At 36.3% G+C, this 18,043-nt stretch overlaps 1 pseudogene; it reads left to right on the forward strand.

The window, feature by feature from the left end:
• The first annotated feature begins 15,214 nt into the window (after window positions 1-15,214).
• On the forward strand, window positions 15,215-16,221 carry LOC133052220 (histone-lysine N-methyltransferase SETMAR-like; annotated as a pseudogene).
• The last annotated feature ends 1,822 nt before the right edge of the window (window positions 16,222-18,043 follow it).

Raw genomic sequence — 18,043 nt, forward strand, 5'->3', positions numbered from 1 at the left:
AAACACTGTAAAATGAATAAGTGGCAGGGGTCAGGAAGAGAGAAGAAGAGAAACTGAAGTTATTTCTGCTGAATTATAATGCTTGAATTTCTCATTTATTCACTGGATGTCTATTATGTGTGACACACAGTTCTAGGCATAGTCAGTAACATGGAGTCATATGAAGAGGATACACTCATACTTCTCCAGGAAAAGACAATTCAATTTATATGTACTGGAGCAACAGGAAAGAACTTCAAAAACTTACCAAATTTCCATTCAAACTGGGCCTTGAAGGAAAAACAGTATTTCATCAGGTCTAGATGGGATGGCAGTGAATGTTTCAGGCAAAGAGAATAAATAGCGTGAGCAACAGTATCAATGTGGCAAAATGAAAGTAAATACTTTAGGTTGGCTGGAGCATATGATGCATGAAGGGCAGTAATAGTAGACAACACTACAAAGGCAGACTTGGAGCCACATCCCAAAGAGACTTGAATGACAGACTGAGGAGTTCTGACACAATTCAGTAGCTTATGAGGAATCACTGATGATTTTTAAACTGGAAAGTCACATGGTAACACTGTGCTTTAGGAATATTAACCTGGAAGCAGCATATATAATGAATTAGAAGTAAGAAGAAAAGTGTATGTGTTAGAAGAGGGGGAATTAATGTAAATTAAAGTATAGGCTTCCCAGGTGGCACTAGTGGTAAAGAACCCATCCACCAATGCAGGAGACATAAGAAACACAGGTTCAATCCCTTGGTCAGGAAGATCCCCTGGAGGAGGGCATGGCAACCCACTCCAGTATTCTTGCCTGGAGAATCCCATGGACAGAGGAGCCTGGCAGGCTATAGTCCATGGGGTCACAAAGAGTCAGACACAATTGAAGTGACTTAGCATGCATGCAAAGTGGAGGCATGTCACACACACACACAGATACACGTGCACACGCACACATTTAACCTAACATATTAAATCACATACATTCAACAGAAATAGGAAAATAACATTTTTTAAAATTTGTGAATTTTTTTGCCAACCATGTTACTCAAGAAATTTAGACTCTGGAGTGATCATGAGATGGGAACATGAGTAAGCTCTTTCCTTAGCAGCTCTCTGAGCTCTTACGGGACTCTTATTGTGAGCATCTCACCATGCTGAGTATGATTCTATAATTATTGTAAAATATATGCATTTATTTGGGTATAACATTGCTCCAACAGTCAAACCAACTACTTTCTCTAGTGCTCAAAAGAGAAGTCAATCATTTCAACCATAGAGCAACTATTGGCTGCACTGGATTATAACATGATATTAGTTTCCAAAGTGATATGTTCCTAACAGAGCTTTCAAGTGTTTGTTGTATGTACTGACTTTTACAACTTAAATGCTATAAAATTTGTGATTCTAATATCTTGTGATTACCTAAGTGATATGTAACAGGGCCCCGAGTGAGCCTGGTAATACTGGGAATTGAAAGGGAGAAATCAAAATGATTCCTATATGAGAAATACAATCTATAATAGCTATGCAACTGATTGATAACTCATAAATTTGAGGCCTGTGTAACATAGAGAAATATGGAATTTTGGAGAAACAGCAGATTGGGGAGGGGACAGATAATGGCTTAAATTTTGGGCAAACTGAGTTTGCAAAGCTTAATGAGTCACCCAGATTTCTAATAGAAAGTTGTGACTGTGGACCGGACCTTGGTCTGTGGTTCCCAAACTTTGTTGCATATTGTAATTACTTGAAGCAGCTCTTAAAAATGATGTTTAGTTATTATTATTTAATTATTACTGTGTACAAGCTTGGCACTGAGGGTTTAATAAGCTCTCTAGGTAGTTTAATGAATAGGAACCACTACCATAGGCAGAGAAATAGGAGTTAAGATGAAAACTTATCACTAATACACAGAAAAATTATTACAGAAGCTATGAGAATATTGGCAATTGCTTAACAGGTATAATAAGAGAATAAAAAAAGCAAAGACTTTGAGGATTCCTGTCCCCTTATTGACTATGAGAAAGTAATAAATTATAGATAGCTGGGGTTAAGGATGTAGCCTCTGGCCACAGACAGACTAATGATACCAAAGTAATATCTACATACCCTCTCAATTGATAATTATAATAACTTTGATGTGCCAAGCATTACACTTATTACTTTATATCATCACCATCACCATCATAAGCATCATCATCATCAATATTATCCAAAAGTCATTGAGTGATTAATATATGACAACTTACATACACCATTTCATTTAATCTTCACAGAATTCCTATAAGGTCCCAATTTTATAAATAATAAAAATGAGGCTTAGAGAGATTAAGTAACTTGAACAAAGTCCTTTATTGGCAGAAGCAGGCCTTGAGTCCATAAATCTGACTACAGAGCCGGAGATATGCATTCATTATATTCCTAACAGTCCAGGTAATTACTTTTAGTAATAACAGAAAACAAAGTGGTATTAAATTTACAAAGTTCTTTTATATCCCTCTTTTCACTTGATTCATTCAAAGAGGGTATTATTGGCCTAGTTTTACAGATGAGAAAACTGACACACAGAAAGGTTATATGACATCCTTAAAGTCACACAGTTTTATTGGTGAAGCCTTATTTAGACTGGAATAGAATCATAGATTTTGTAGATTTTTTTTCCTGCAATTCTTCCATGACCCACTGCCTCTCCCTGACTAGATCAAATGTCTGTCTTCTGTGTCCCTAAGGCACTCTGTCTTTTTCCTTATTAAAGTGCTTACCACACTGCATTGTAATTTGTTGCTCATTGAGCTTAGTGAGGGCAAGAATCTTGCTTTTATTATTTATTATTATGTCCAAAGCCTTAAAACTATATCTGGCACCCGGTAAGTACTCAATAAATATTGGTTGGAACAAGTCAAATTCATTAAGCCCCATCTAAGTGATATGCAGAGAATGCATAGATGAGGCCAACAGTCCCTGTCCTCTATGTGGACAACCTTTGAACTGATGGTATCATTTACTCTATGCATTATAAGAGTTTCCAAAAAACATTTCATGGGAGAGGGATAAGGTTGTTATGTGTTTTTTAAGGCCCAGGACAGTGCAATTGAATAGCACAAAAGTTTAAGCAAAAGGGCCAGTATGAAGTCAAACTTTCCCAAGTGAGAAAGTGAGAACCTGACTACATTCTCCACCAACTACTCTTGCTCAGAGCACAAAGGGAAAGGAAAGTGGTGTTGAATTGAGCTTACTGAGAACTGAGCCTGAAATGGACTATGGAGGGCTTTATATTTTTGAGTTTGCCTAAATCTCTTATGTGAATTCATTTTCTAATAATTTGATTCTTTATCCTCAAAGTAGAAGGCACATCTATAGGAGAATGAGATAATGGAGGTATTATTCAGTTTGCCTCCAGTTTGTATTGCGTTCAGTTCAGTTCAATTGCTCAGCCAGGTCTGACTCTTTGTGACCCCATGGACTACAGCACGCCAGGCTTCCCTGTCCATCACCAACTCCTGGAGCTTGCTCGAACTCATGTCCATCGAGTTGGTGATGCCATCCAACCATCTCATCCTCTGCCATTCCCTTCTCCTCCCCCCTTCAATCTTTCCCAGCATCAGGGTCTATTCCAGTGAATCAGTTCTTCACATCAGGTGGCCAAAGTATTGGAGCTTCAGCTTCAGCATCAGTCCTTTCAATGAATAGTCAGAACTGATTTCCTTTAGGATTGACTGGTTTGATCTCCTTGCTGTTGAAGGGACTCTCAGGAGTCCTCTCCAACACCACAGTTCAAAAGCATCAATTCTTCAGTGCTCAGCTGCCTTTATGGTCTAACTCTCACATCCATACATGTCTACTGGAAAAACCATAGCTTTGACTATATGGATCTTTGTTGGCAAAGTAGTGTCTCTGCTTTTTAACATGCTGTCTAGGGTGGTCATAGCTTTTCTTTTAAGGAGCAAGAATCTTTAAATTTCATGACTGCGGTCACTAGCTGCAGTGATTTTGAAGCCCAAGAAAACAGTTTATCACTGGTTCCATTGTTTCCCCATCTATTTGCCAGGAAGTAATGGGACTGGATGCCATGATCTTAGTTTTTTTGAATGCTGAGTTTTAAGCCTACTTTTTCACGCTCCTCTTTCACTTTCATCAAGAGGATCTTTAGTTCCTCTTTGCTTTCTGCCGAAAGGGTGGTATCATCTGCATATCTGAGGTTATTGATATTTCTCCTGGCCATTTTGATTCCAGCTTATGTGTCATCCAGCCTGGCATTTCTCATGATGTACTCTTCATATAAGTTAAATAAGCAGGGTAACAAGATATATCCTTGGCATGCTCCTTTCCCAATTGGGAACCAGTCTGTTGTTCCATGTCCAGTTCTAACTGTTGCTTCTTGACCTGCATACAGGTTTCTCAGGAGGCAGGTGAGGTGGTCTGGTACTCCTATCTCTTGAAGAATTTTCCAGTTTCTTGTAATCCACATGGTCAAAGGCTTTAGCACAGTCAATGAAGCAGATGTTTCTTTCTGGAATTCTCTTACTTTTCTATGATCCAATGGATGTTGGTAATTTGATCTCTGTGTCTTTGCCTTTTCTAAACCCAGCTCGAACATCTGGAACTTCTCAGTTCATGTACTGTTGAAGCCTCACTTGGACAATTTTGAGCATCACTTTGCTAGAGTGTGAGATAAGTGCAATTGTGCAGTAGTTTGAACATTCTTTGGCATTGCCTTTCTTAGGGATTGGGATGAAAACTGACCTTTTCCAGTCCTGTGACCACTGCTGAGTTTTCCAAATTTGCTAGCATATTCAGTGCAGCACTTTCACAACATCATCTTTTAGGATTTTAAATAGCTCAACTGGAATTCTATCACCTCCACTCACTTTGTTCGCAGTGATGCTTCCTAAGGCCCACTTGAATTCACAGTCCAGGATATCTGGCTCAAGGTGAGTGATCACACCATCATGGTTATCTGGGTCATTAAGATCTTTTTTGTATGGTTCTTCTGTGTATTCTTGCCACCTCTTCCTAATATCTTCTGCTTCTGTTAGGTCCATACCATTTCTGTTCTTAATTGTTCCCATTTTTGCATGAAATGTATTGCATTGCATAGGGGACACAAATAGTAGACAACATGGACCCTGCACTTGAGCAGATTCCAAGTGAGAGAGCGAGATTGGTTTGACATGAAATCAACTAAACCAGCCATTGGAGGATGATATGGGAATGACTGTATAAAGGTGACAACTGTATATGTAAATGCACTAGGAGAAAGTTAAAGAATCAGAAAGATCAAATAGGGGACTGGGTTTTCTATGAATGTGGGCAGAATCACAGGGAAAGAGAACAGATTGAGCTAGAAACATGACATGACCTGGGACTTACTGAAGCTAAAGCTTGCAGAATCATCCACCCTGAATCTTCCTGCCATCGTTTCTTTTAAGGATACTCTCAGGAAAAAGTGCAGAAGAGGTCAACTATAGCCTCAGTTTGGAAAACTAATAAGTTTTAGCATCAAGGGAAAATTAATAAAATTAATGAAATGGTAGGCCAGGGCATTGGCACTGTGTGCTTGTGAAACAAGATTTCAGGAATAGTTCAAGATCTGTGACTTGCTTTGCTGGCTCTAAAAAATGTCTCTGAATGTCTAATCCTATACTTTGTTGCCAGAACGCCCACCAGTCTGCAGTGGGTTTGGTTATGCTAAGCAAAGGAAGAAACTGAACTCCTGGAAATACTGCAGGAACCATTTTCAATACTGAAATTTTATATGTCACGAAAGATATTTTTTAAAAAACAGGAATTTTTGCTTCTGTTTTTCAGTTTTTGCAAAACAGGCCAATTCAGGGAACAAAAGATCAAGAAGACAGGGAGGGACAGAAAGATTTGGGACATAGACTTCAAAGGAGCCAAAGAAGGAAGTCAGACAGATGACTCATCATGTCAAGGTTTTCATAGATAATTATAAATGGGGGCAACCTTCTGTGTAATCTGAAGTACCCTGCAGAAGGTACTTGGTCCAGGAACCTAGGAACCAAAGTACTTGCTACCCACCTCCCCCCGCCATCTTAAAGCAAGTGTAAAATTACTAACAGGCAAAATGCAAGTTGCCAAAGGCATTTTTCATGACCATTAAAGAACAGTTTGGGGGGCTCCTACTTTCTCTTTGCTTTAGAACAAGAAACATAGTCGTCTCCATTCTATCTTGGCCACCATTTCCAATCTAAGTTTAGACCGACCTCATTTTCACAAGAATCTGCATCTTCCTTGAAATCACTAATTCAGACATCCTACTTTTCAACACAACTTCCTGTCTTTCCAGTTCACTTATTCATACAACTGGTAGAAATAGGTCTTGTATTTCATTAAAATCTCCACTGACCCCTTCATTTTCTTTCCCTCTCTCTCTTTCTCTCTGTTCCCTCCTACTTAACTTTCTCCCTATTCATTGATATATCTGATGGCTCAGCATTATGATCAGCCTTTTGAAAATGCTACTAATGCTGTTTTCTTTCCCTTCTTCATTTAAACCACCAGTAAAATTCAACACTAGAAGAAGCATGATCTGTGACTACAGCTAAAAGATAGAGAAAATGCCAGAGCCAAGAAAATTGGGCATTGCTTATAAATTTATGATAAACTTAACATTAAACACTGCGAATATGTTTCTCTAAGTTTCTCTCTCTTTTTTGCAAGGGCTAGGTTTTTTTTTTTTTTCCTTCTAACACACCAAACTCACCTTCTCCCACTGTTAACCTGTCTCTCTTAGATAAGGATCATCTTGCCTCATATCTCATATAGAAAATAGCCTCCAAACAGGCATTATTCCATCTTGCATCTGTGTTCATCTTCTTCTCTTTTAATTATAATGGAACTTGGTAGTGCGGTTGGGCATTCTAAGGCACTGGATTAATTATGGAAAAGTAACCCTCATGCTTACAAAAACTAGCTCCTGTGCATGTACTCTGCTTCCCATTTCTTCCCACCTCAACCTTTATAATCAGTGTTCAAAGATGCTTTATTTACTCACATCTAAGATAAAATTCTTTGTTGATCCCATATTTTTTTTTCTGTTATTGATTTCTGTCTATTCTCAGCAAAATCAGTCTTCCCCAAAGAGCTATCTGCACACTAACTCCGCTTCCTCACGTCCCATTCACATTTCCATGACTTCAATCCTCATCACTACAAAATAGCTTTTGCTTAAGTAGTCCCTATTGACATCCATATTGCTAAATCTAGTAGACAATTTTCAGTTCCCATCTTCCTTGATATTTTACATGGATATTTGGCTGAATTGACCACTGTCCACATTTGAAACCCCCTAGTTTCCTCCCAACTTGTGGCTCTTCCTTCTTAGATTCTTTTTTTCTGTTGTTATAAGCTATCTTCTGGGCTCCAATGGTATATAGAATATTTATATGTTACTCAGCATTTGATTTCTCAAAGGTGTCTTGTACTCAACATGTCTAGAACTAGACTCAATCTTCCCACCACACCGAAAGAAATCTACTTCTTTTCCAATGTTACCCATTTCTGTAACAGTACTACTTATATCTCATTAACTAAAAAGAAAGTACAAAAGCCTTAATAAGGCCCTGAATTACCAACCACTAAAAACCTCTCCATGGAACAACAGACTGGTTCCAAATAAGAAAAGGAGTACATCAAGGTTGTATATTGTCACCTTGCTTATTTAAGTTATATGCAGAGTACATCATGGAAAACGCTGGGCTGGAAGAAGCACAAGCTGGAATCAAGATTTCCGGGAGAAATATCAATAACCTCGGATATGCAGATGACACCACCCTTATGGCAGAAAGTGAAGAGGAACTAAAAAACCTCTTGATGAAAGTGAAAGAGGAGAGTGAAAAAGTTGGCTTAAAGCTCAACATTCAGAAAACTAGGATCATGGCATCTTGTCCCATCACCTCATGGGAAATACATGGGGAGACAGTGGAAACAGTGTCAGACTTTATTTTGGGGGGGGCTCCAAAATCACTGCAGATGGTGACTGCAGCCATGAAATTAGAAGATGCTTACTCCTTGGAAGGAGAGTTATGAACAACCTAGATAGCATATTAAAAAGCAGAGACATTACTTTGCCAACAAAGGTCCATCTGGTCAAGGCTATGGTTTTTCCAGTGGTCATGTATGGATGTGAGAGTTGGACTATAAAGAAAGCTGAGCACCGAAGAATTGATGCTTTTGAACTGTGGTGTTGGAGAAGACTCTTGAGAGTCCCTTGGACTGCAAGGAGATCCAACCAGTCCATCCTGAAGGAGATCAGTCCTGGGTGTTCATTGGAAGGACTGAGGCTGAAGCTGAAACTCCACTACTTTGGCCACCTCATGCAAAGAGTTGACTCATTGAAAAAGACCCTGATGCTTGGAGGGATTGTGGGCAGGAGGAGAAGGGGACGACAGAGGATGAGATGAGGATGAGATGGCTGGATGGCATCACCGACTCGATGGGCATGAGTTTGAGTAAACTCCGGGAGTTGGTGATGGACAGGGAGGCCTAGCGTGCTGCGATTCATGGGGTCGCAAAGAGTTGGACACGACTGAACTGAACTGAAAAACCTCTCCAATCAAATCTCTGGCCAGCCAGCTTTCCTATCCAGCAAGATCCAGCCTTACCACCTTTCTTTCAGTTCTTCAAATAACATATCTCAAGGCCTTGACTCCTTCTATTTGGAATGCTTTTTTAAAAGAAAAATTAATTCCTATTTATTTTTAAACACTCAGCTTAAATATTTATTTTTCAGAGTAGATTTTCCTAACATCTACTTTAAATTAGATCACCTCAGAATTTGTTAATATAAATTTATTTGTGTAATTGTTTAATATCTATATCACCTTAATACTGTTTCCTCCATGAATGTAGAGACTATTTTTAATCATCACTGTATGCACAGCAGCTACTGAAATGCTATTATATGGTAGGTAATTAAAAATAGTTAATGAAGGAATGAATGAATGAATAATAAAACATTAGTGGAATTCTTAGTGTTAAGAAAAGGATGTCCTTTACTGTCCCAATTATTTGATGCACTTCTAAAAGTTTTGGCCAACTCAAGAAGCACAATAAAATATATAAGGATTTTAATAGTTCGAAAAGAAGTACCAAATTCTCAGTATTTCCTCACTGCTTACCTAGAAAAACAGTGATATTCCACTGAAAAATTAATAGAACCCTTGTGGTGGTTTAATAAGATAACTAGTTTCAAACTAAGTATATATAGTAAATATTTTCTTCTACCAGAAATAGCCATTTAGAAGTAGACTGTAGAAAAAAAATCATTTCAAATAAAGAAAATTTTTAACAATTAGGTATAAATAAGTTCAGGTTACAAATGTCAAAGCAAAGGTGACTATGATGCTCTCCTGTAAAACCAACTGAAAAATAATAAGGATGGAAAATAGAAAAAAAATTACATTCTCAATAAAAGTAAAATGCAAATGCAACCTTAGGTCACAATATATGAATAAGATTGTCCAGTGCAGAAAAAATGCAACCTGGTTGAATGGGAAAACCAAAAGTAGAACACAAGTCACAGTAGGTCTTTGGTACGAAATATACCACTTTATGTGTTTTATTGGTAGTCGCTCAGTCGTGTCCGACTCTTTGTGACACCATGGGCTATAGAACACCAGGCTCCTCTGTCCATGGAATTTTTCAGGCAATAATAGTGGAGCAGATTACCATGCCCTTCTCCAGCAGATCTTCCCAACCCAGGGATCAAACCCAGGTCTCCCACATTGTGGGCAGATTCTTTACTGTTTGAGCACCTTATAGTCCAAATCCACAGTTTCCTAAAGATAGCTGATATTTCCCTGAGCTCTCTTAAACCTGTGGAATGGCAGAAGAATGAGGGCTAAATGAGGAAATGCACAGACACAGGTGGGGTTGGGGGAAAAGGTTATTGGCAGTCAGCTCTGCAATATAATTACACAGAAAACCTATAACACATAGGCTTCATTGCTAGCCAGTCAGTCTTCCAGGGATTCTCAGCTGGGTGTGGTACAATCCTCCACTCCCTAGGGCAGGTTTCTTAACCTCAACACTACTAATACTTTGGACCACATAATTCCTTGTTGTGGGGACTGTCCTGTGTACTCTAGAATGTTTACTAGCATCCTTGGCCTCCCCATTTGGGATAATAAAGAATGTCTCTAGATATTGCTAAATGTTGAAAATACTCACTGCCAAAGGACACAGGTAAATGTGCAATGGTTTTTTAGAGTGTCACAATAACTGGAGAGGGTTAGGGGCTATTGGCATTTAATGTATGAGACTGATTAAGTGATTAACTCATTGATTTAAACATTTTATCCTTTCTCTCTACCCCATCCAAAAGGTTTAGAGTGACCCCTTTTCCAATCCAAATTTTTTTGGGGCTCCAAAATCACTGCAGATGGTGGCTGCAGCCATGAAATTAGAAGATGCTTACTCCTTGGAAGGAGAGTTATGACCAACCTAGGTAGCATTTTAAAAAGCAGAGACATTACTTTGCCAACAAAGGTCCAAAAGGTTTAGAATGACCCCTTTTCCAATCCAAATTTCCAAACCTAGTGAGGGCCTAAGCTGGTGGTAGAAAATAAATTTTAAATTGAATGTAAAAGTTTTTATTTAGATTAGATTGAGTTTTTATATATTAAAATGTTTTATTAATGCCTGAAAATGACCAAAAAGTTGTGATATCTACCCAATATGTCACTCAAGGGGAAGAAAGAAATATCCAATAGAACATGCTTAAAGACAGTGCTTTAAATAAATAAAATTATTGTATTCATAAAGTCCACCCACTTAATAATTTAGTTATAAAAAACATCTATCTTCAAAATCAAAGGAAGAATCCAATGCAAAGTAATAACTTATAAATGGGAATAAGAATTTAGGCTGGTCTCAAGCTTCCTATTAAAATATAGTAGAACAATATTGAGAGAATCCTCAGAGAAAGGGAATGTGACTCAAGAATATTATGCCCATGTAAGCTATTTTTCAAATATAAAGGTAACTGAAAACCATTTTTAACATGCAAGAACTCAGGAAATGGAGTAGTCATGAGAAATTCAAGGCAAACAATGGTTGGAACTATAGAAAAAATATGTCCTTATATACATAAAATTAGTGAACAAACCCCAAAACTGTTAGCAGTGGCAGGTGATAGGAGGAGGCAAGCACTACTAGCTGCTTATCAATATCTTATCTCCATTTCTTTCCTGTGAGCAAAAGTACATTTTTATTTGGGGAAGCAATGTATCCAGCAAAGAGTATACACTTTCCCAGAGCTCCCTTCTGTTTTGGCTAGACATAAGGGCCTAATTCTGGCAAACTAGATATGAGTAAAATTTGCTAGATGTTGCTTACAAGACATTTTTTTTAAGGGAACAGACTTAGTTGACTGCTGTGTTCTTTTCTCCTTGATCCTGCCTTGAACTTGAGGCTAGAGGTTTAATATCATGAGTTGACAGGTATAAAAATGCATGTCTACATGCTTCATGCAGTAAGGTAGAAAAATAAAAGAAGCCTGGATCTGTGATGGCTTCTCTGAGTCACACTAGCTCCAGAATACCTACTACTCAAGTTCTTACTGCACAGAATGAACAAGACTCTGTGTGCTTAAGCCAAAATTAGTAAGATGTCCCATTTTATGTAAGGAAGAAAATTGAATTCTAAAATCACACTGATGGACTAGAGATATGGCCCATGAAGAAGCTATACTTCTCATTATATGTATTTTTGTACTATTAATGGGTTTTGCCATGTGAATATCTTTTTTTTTAACTTATTTTAAAAGTTTTACAAAAATTTTTCGCCACAATACATGGCATGTGGGATCTTAGTTACCTGATCAGGGATTAAACTCATGCTTCCCACAGGGGAAGTGCCAAGTCTTAACTGCTGGACCACCAGGGAAGTCCCTGAATATCTTGCTTAGACTTATTTTTTTTTAATCTAGAAGATAGGAACTCAAAATAGTAACAAATTTTAGTAATAAACAGGAATGCCAAATATATATAACAAACATGTGCAATTTTACTGAAGTACATAAAAGAATATATTCACAAAAAATAAGATGAAAACTTGTATGGAAACACAAAGACCGCAAATAGCTGAAGCATTATGGAGAAAGGAAAACAGAGTTTTCTTGTCAATCGTTTTATGGCCCAGGATGACTCACCTGGTGCCAATGCTATCTCAAAATGCATGCTGTGGGTGAGGGGCCTGGTGCCATTCTCTGAGTTTTCAGACATTTCCTTTCTTTATTTAACAGACTGCTAGTAGCTATATAACATCCAGCTAAAGACTAGCAGGGGGGTACTCTTTCTGCCCCCTTCTGATGTCTATGTCAGAAACTTTCTCTATCTCTTTTATGCTTTGATAAAACTTTATTACACAAAAGCTCTGAGTGATCAAGTCTCATCTCTGGCCCTGGATTGAATCCTTCTCTTCTGGAGGCCAAGAATTCCAGCATCTTTCATGGTTTAGCAACAACCTTTCACAGTTAGAATGGCCATCATCAAAAAGTCTACAAACAACAATTGTTGGAAAGGGTGTGGAGAAAAGAGAACCTTCCTACACTGTTGGTAGGACTGTAAATTGGTATAGCCACTATAGAGAATAGTATGGGAGTTCCTTAAAAAACTGAAAAAAGAACTACCATATGATCCAGCAATCCCACTCCTAGCATATACCCAGAGAAAACCATAGTTCAAAAAGGTCCATGCACCCCAATATTCACTGCAGCCATTTACAATAGCCAGTGCATGGAAGCAGCCTAAAGGTCCATCAACAGAGGAATAGATGAAGAAGACATGGTACATATATACAATGGAATATTACTCAGTCATAAAAAAAAGAACAAAATAATGCCATTTTCGGCAACATGGATGGACCTAGAGATTGTCATACTGAGTGAAGTCAGACACAGAAAGACAAATATCATATGATACCACTTATATGTGTAATCTGAAAAAGGGTATAAGTGAACTTAGCTACAAAAAGAAGTAGGTTAACAGATGTAGAAAACAGATTTATGGTTACCAGGGGATAAGGGGGCAGATAGATAAATTGGGAGATTGGGATTGACATATACACATTATTATATATAAAATAGATAACTAATAAGAACCTGCTATATAGCACAGGGAAATCTACTCAATACTCTGTAATGGACTACATGGGAAAAGGATCTTAAAAAGAACGGATATGCATATGTATAACTGATTCACTTTGCTGTATACCTGAAACTAACACAACATTGTAAATAAACTATATCCCAATTAAAATGGTAAATAAACAAAACAGAAGAGAGGATCAACAAATCAAAGGCTCAGTTTTTGGAAAGACTAGTAAAATATGGAAACCACGTAGCAAATATAATCATTTAAAAAAGAGAGAGAAAAGGCATGCTAAAAATATAAGGAATGAGAAGCTGGGATATAATTAGAGATATACTGGAAACTAAAAATTCATATGGAAATTCCAAGACCAACTTTATGCCAATAAATTTGAAAATGTACAAAATGAATTTTCTGAAAAATAATTACTAAACTGACTTAAGAAATAAGAGAGTAAAACTTGGATATATGTATACAACAGGTAAAGAAACTGAATACAAAATTTTAAATATACACACAAAATCATAAGGACAAACCATTTCACAGACAATTTTTACCTAAATTTCACAGAACAAATATTTTTTTTCCAAGGCCCTTAAAAAACAGTTATTATATACAAATTTTTCTAGAGCTTTGGTTCTTAAACATGGCTTCACATTAAGATTACCTGGGGAGCATTTTAAAATACTGATACCTGAATTCTTCACCTCCAGAGATTCTGATCTATTGTTATAAGCATAAACTCCTTAGCATCATTATTCTATACACAAAAAACAGTAATTTCCCAAGTAATCCACATGTACATCTAGGAATCACTGAACTAGTAAATAAAACAATAAATAAGTAAAGCTCACTAAGTCACTATTTGAGGCAAATATAAACAAAATGTAAAATCACAACTTGGACAGTACTAGAAAAAACTCAATCTCGTTTATAATATAGGTGCACAAATTTTAAATAAACTATTTGCAAACCAAATCAAACATGCATTAAAAGTACATGATGACAAGGTGTGGCTTAATCCAGGAATCAAAGGTCTATTAATACTAGAAAATCTAGTACTATTAATCATCATTTTAACAGATCAAAGGGGGAAAATCATATAATGTAGTTATAGAATTTTTTTAAAGAAAATACCAAGAATGAAACAACTTTTAGCAAACTAAAAATATATGGGATCTTCCTTAAGTTCAAGCCAACAGCACACATGTTAGTTACTGGGAAAATAATGAAACTACAGTATTCCTTTAAAGTTGAGAAAATGGTAAGAATGAACCTATTGCTGCTTCTATTAAGCTTGTAACAAAATTCTTATCTGGTTCAAAAAGACAATGAAATATAAAAGGAAATATAAAAAGACAAGGAAAATAAATTAAAAGCTTCAGACTGACCATGAAGAACTTCAAATGCTATCATTCACGGGAAACAGTGCTATTAAAGATGGAGAGCTGTATCACGCTCATGAGTTGGGAGAAAATGTTTTAAAGGTCACAATTTTGTTCCCAAGTTAATCAATAAAGTCAATGGAATTCCAAGTTAAGTTCCAAAAGGATATTTCACAGAAATGGACAGGATGATTCTGAAATTCATTTGATGACAACAAAGGCCTAAAAGAAAATCAAGAAAACATCAAAGAACGATTTTTAAAAAGAGAGAGAACTTTTGTCATCATCAAGCTATAGAAATGGACACAGTGGTTGTTGAATCAAGGATACAAAAATAAAATAGTGGAACAGAATATTATTGTTCAGTCTCTAAATCATGTCCAACTCTGTGACCCCATGGACTGCAGCACACCAGGCTTCCCTGTACTTCACCATCTCCAGGCGCTTGCTGAAATTCATGTTCATTGAGTCAGTGATGCCATCCAACCATCTCATCCTCTGTCATCCAACTAGAAAAGACTGATATTAACATCTATATGGCAAACTGATATTAGGTTGGTGCAAAAGTAATTTCAATTTTTGAATCATTAAAATTTGCCGTTTGATATTGGATTACATTCTTAATAAATGTGGTTATGCTGTACATCATTTTAATGTGCATTTCTCATTTTACATTATTTTGCTAATGACTTATTACTTGATGTGTATTTTATATTTATTTTAGACAATAGAAATGATGTTAGACAAAAAGCAAATTCAAGCGATTTTCTTATTTGAGTCCAAAATGGTTCATAAAGCAGCAGAGACAACTCGCAATATCAACAATGCATTTGACCCAAGAACTGAAAACGAATATACACTGCAGTGGTAGTTCAAGAAGTTTTGCAAAGACAAGAGCCTTGAAGATGAGGAGTGCAGTGGCCGGCCATTGGAAATTGACAATGACCAACTGAGAGTCATCATCAAAGCTGATCCTCTTGCTACTATGCAAGAAGTTGTTGAAGAACTCAATGTAGACTATTCTACAGTCACTTGGTATCTGAAGCAAATTGGAAAAGTGAAAAAGCTCAGTCAGGGGGTGTCTCATGAGCTGACAGCAAATCAAAAATATCGTAATTTTGAAGTGTCAGCTTCTCTCACTCTATGCAACAATAAACCATTTCTCAATCAGATTGTGACGTGTGACAAAAAGTGGATTTTATATGACAACTAGCTATGACCAGCTCAGTGACTGGACCGAGAAGAAGTTCCAAAGCACTTCCCAAAGCCAAACTTGCATCAAAAAAAGGTCATGGTCACTGTTTGGTGGTCTACTGCCAGTTTGATCCACTACAGCTTTCTGAATCCCAGCAAAACCATTACATCTGAGAAGTATGCTCAACAAATCTCTGAGATGCACCAAAAACTACAACACCTGCAGCCAGAATTGATCAAGAGAAAGGGCCCAATTCTTCTCCCAACTGCACATGGCACAAATCAATGCTTCAACAGTTGAATTAATTGGGCTACGAAGTTTTGCCTCATCCACCATATTCACCTGACCTCTCGACAACTGATCATCATTTCTTCAAGCATCTCAAAAACTTGCTGCAAGAAAAACACTTCCAAACCAGGAGGAGGCAGAAAATGCTTTCCAGGATTCATAGAATGCCAAAGCACAGATTTTTATGCTACAGGAATAAACTTATTTCTCATTGGCAAAAATATGTTGATTGTAATGGTCCCTATTTTGACTAATAAAGATGTGTTTGAGCCTAGTTGTAATGACTTAAAATTCACGGTCTGAAACCACAATTATGTTTGCACCAACCTAATATATGACAGAAATTGCATTACTACTCAGTGTGGGCAGAATGCCCTATTCAAAAATTGGAGCTGTGACAGCTTGTTATTTATTTGGAATAAGTCAATGAAAATCCTACCCACATCACACAGAAAAACAATTCCATGTAAATCAAGTATCTAAATTTGAAAACAGAAACTTAAAAATTTTTAGAGTATGGAAAATATTTCACATCACTGAATTAAGATATTATTTTTTGAACAAAATATAAAATAATACAAGCCTTAAAGTCAATAATTGAAAAATATGAAGTGTGAATTGCTCAGTCATGTCCAACTTTTTGCAACCCCATGGACTGTAGCCCACCAGGTTCCTCTGTCCATGGAATTCTCAAGGCAAGAATACTGGAGAGAGTAGTTATTCCCTTCTCCAGGAGATTTTGCTGATCCAGGGATCGAACACAGGTCTCTCATTACAGGCAGAGTCTTTACCATCAGAGCCACTAGGGAAGACCCAGTTCATAAATATGGTACATAAAAATTAAAAACCTGTGTATGTCATAAAATCTCATAAAATTAAAAGAAATGTTAGATCTGGAATGGATATTTACTACATGTATAATACACAAAAGATATGGGTCAAGAATATATAAAGAATCCCAAGAAATCCACAATTTTTATTTTTTTTCTAAATCCATAATTTTTAAAAGGCCAACAATGCAATAAAAATGCATAAGGGATGTGAACAGGCAATTTACAAAAAGAACTTCAATTTTATGCAACTGTATATGATAAAGTAGTAAAAATGTGTAACCTAGAAATATAGGCATCCGTCTGGGTAAATCATAAACGTATAATGTTGTATGATGAAAGTCAGTTGGAAATGATTCTATTCAGGTCAAATTTTAAATCCCACTAAACAATATTTTATAGTATGTATAGTTGCAAATAAATGTAGAAAAATACAAAAAGCATGCAGGACAATTATATGCAAAAATTTCAGCAGAGGTAGGGAGATGAAAGATATGAAGGAGGGTCTTTAGCTATAGCTGTAACTGCTTCTCTTTACAAAAAATAGTTAAGCATGACAAAATGCTAGCCTCTGTTAAGTCTGAATGGTTTATTCATTGGTGCTTGTTATATTAAATTAATGCATTTTTCTTATGTTTGAAATATATCATAATTTAAAGTATATTAAAAAATTTAAACCTTAAATTATGGTGATGATATACAGGTGAATATTTATCTGCTCATGGAAGAAGGGAATGTCTTTTAAATATAAAAGAAAAATTAAATCATAAAGGAAAAGGTTGATAAATATGACTATATAGAAATGTAAAAACCATATAATAAAACACTTAAATTTTAATTACAAAGTAGAGAACATATTTGTAATATGTATGTGTATGCAAAATATATGCTTAGTATTGTTAATGTAAAAACCACTCAAAATCAATTTGCTCATCAAATGTGAATATTGATAAACAGAATACTTAACAGTTGATGAGTATAGAGTGAAATTGGCCCTTTTGTCAACTGCTAGTGAGACTTTAAAATGGTTGATCTTTCAGGATAGCAATAGACAATAATAAAAAGAGCACTAATTGTTCATACTAAAAATAGACATTAATCTGAAAAAAATTATGATCTCTAAGGGGTGAGATGACAGAAATGAGTTACAGTTTCTATTTTATACACTTTCTTTTTAACTGCCTGGTTTTTATTACTTTTAGAATTTAAAATCACAATTACTTTTCAATTTAAAATATTAGAAAAA

This window comes from Dama dama, chromosome X, assembly GCF_033118175.1.
Source record: "Dama dama isolate Ldn47 chromosome X, ASM3311817v1, whole genome shotgun sequence".
Taxonomy (NCBI): Eukaryota; Metazoa; Chordata; class Mammalia; order Artiodactyla; family Cervidae; genus Dama; species Dama dama.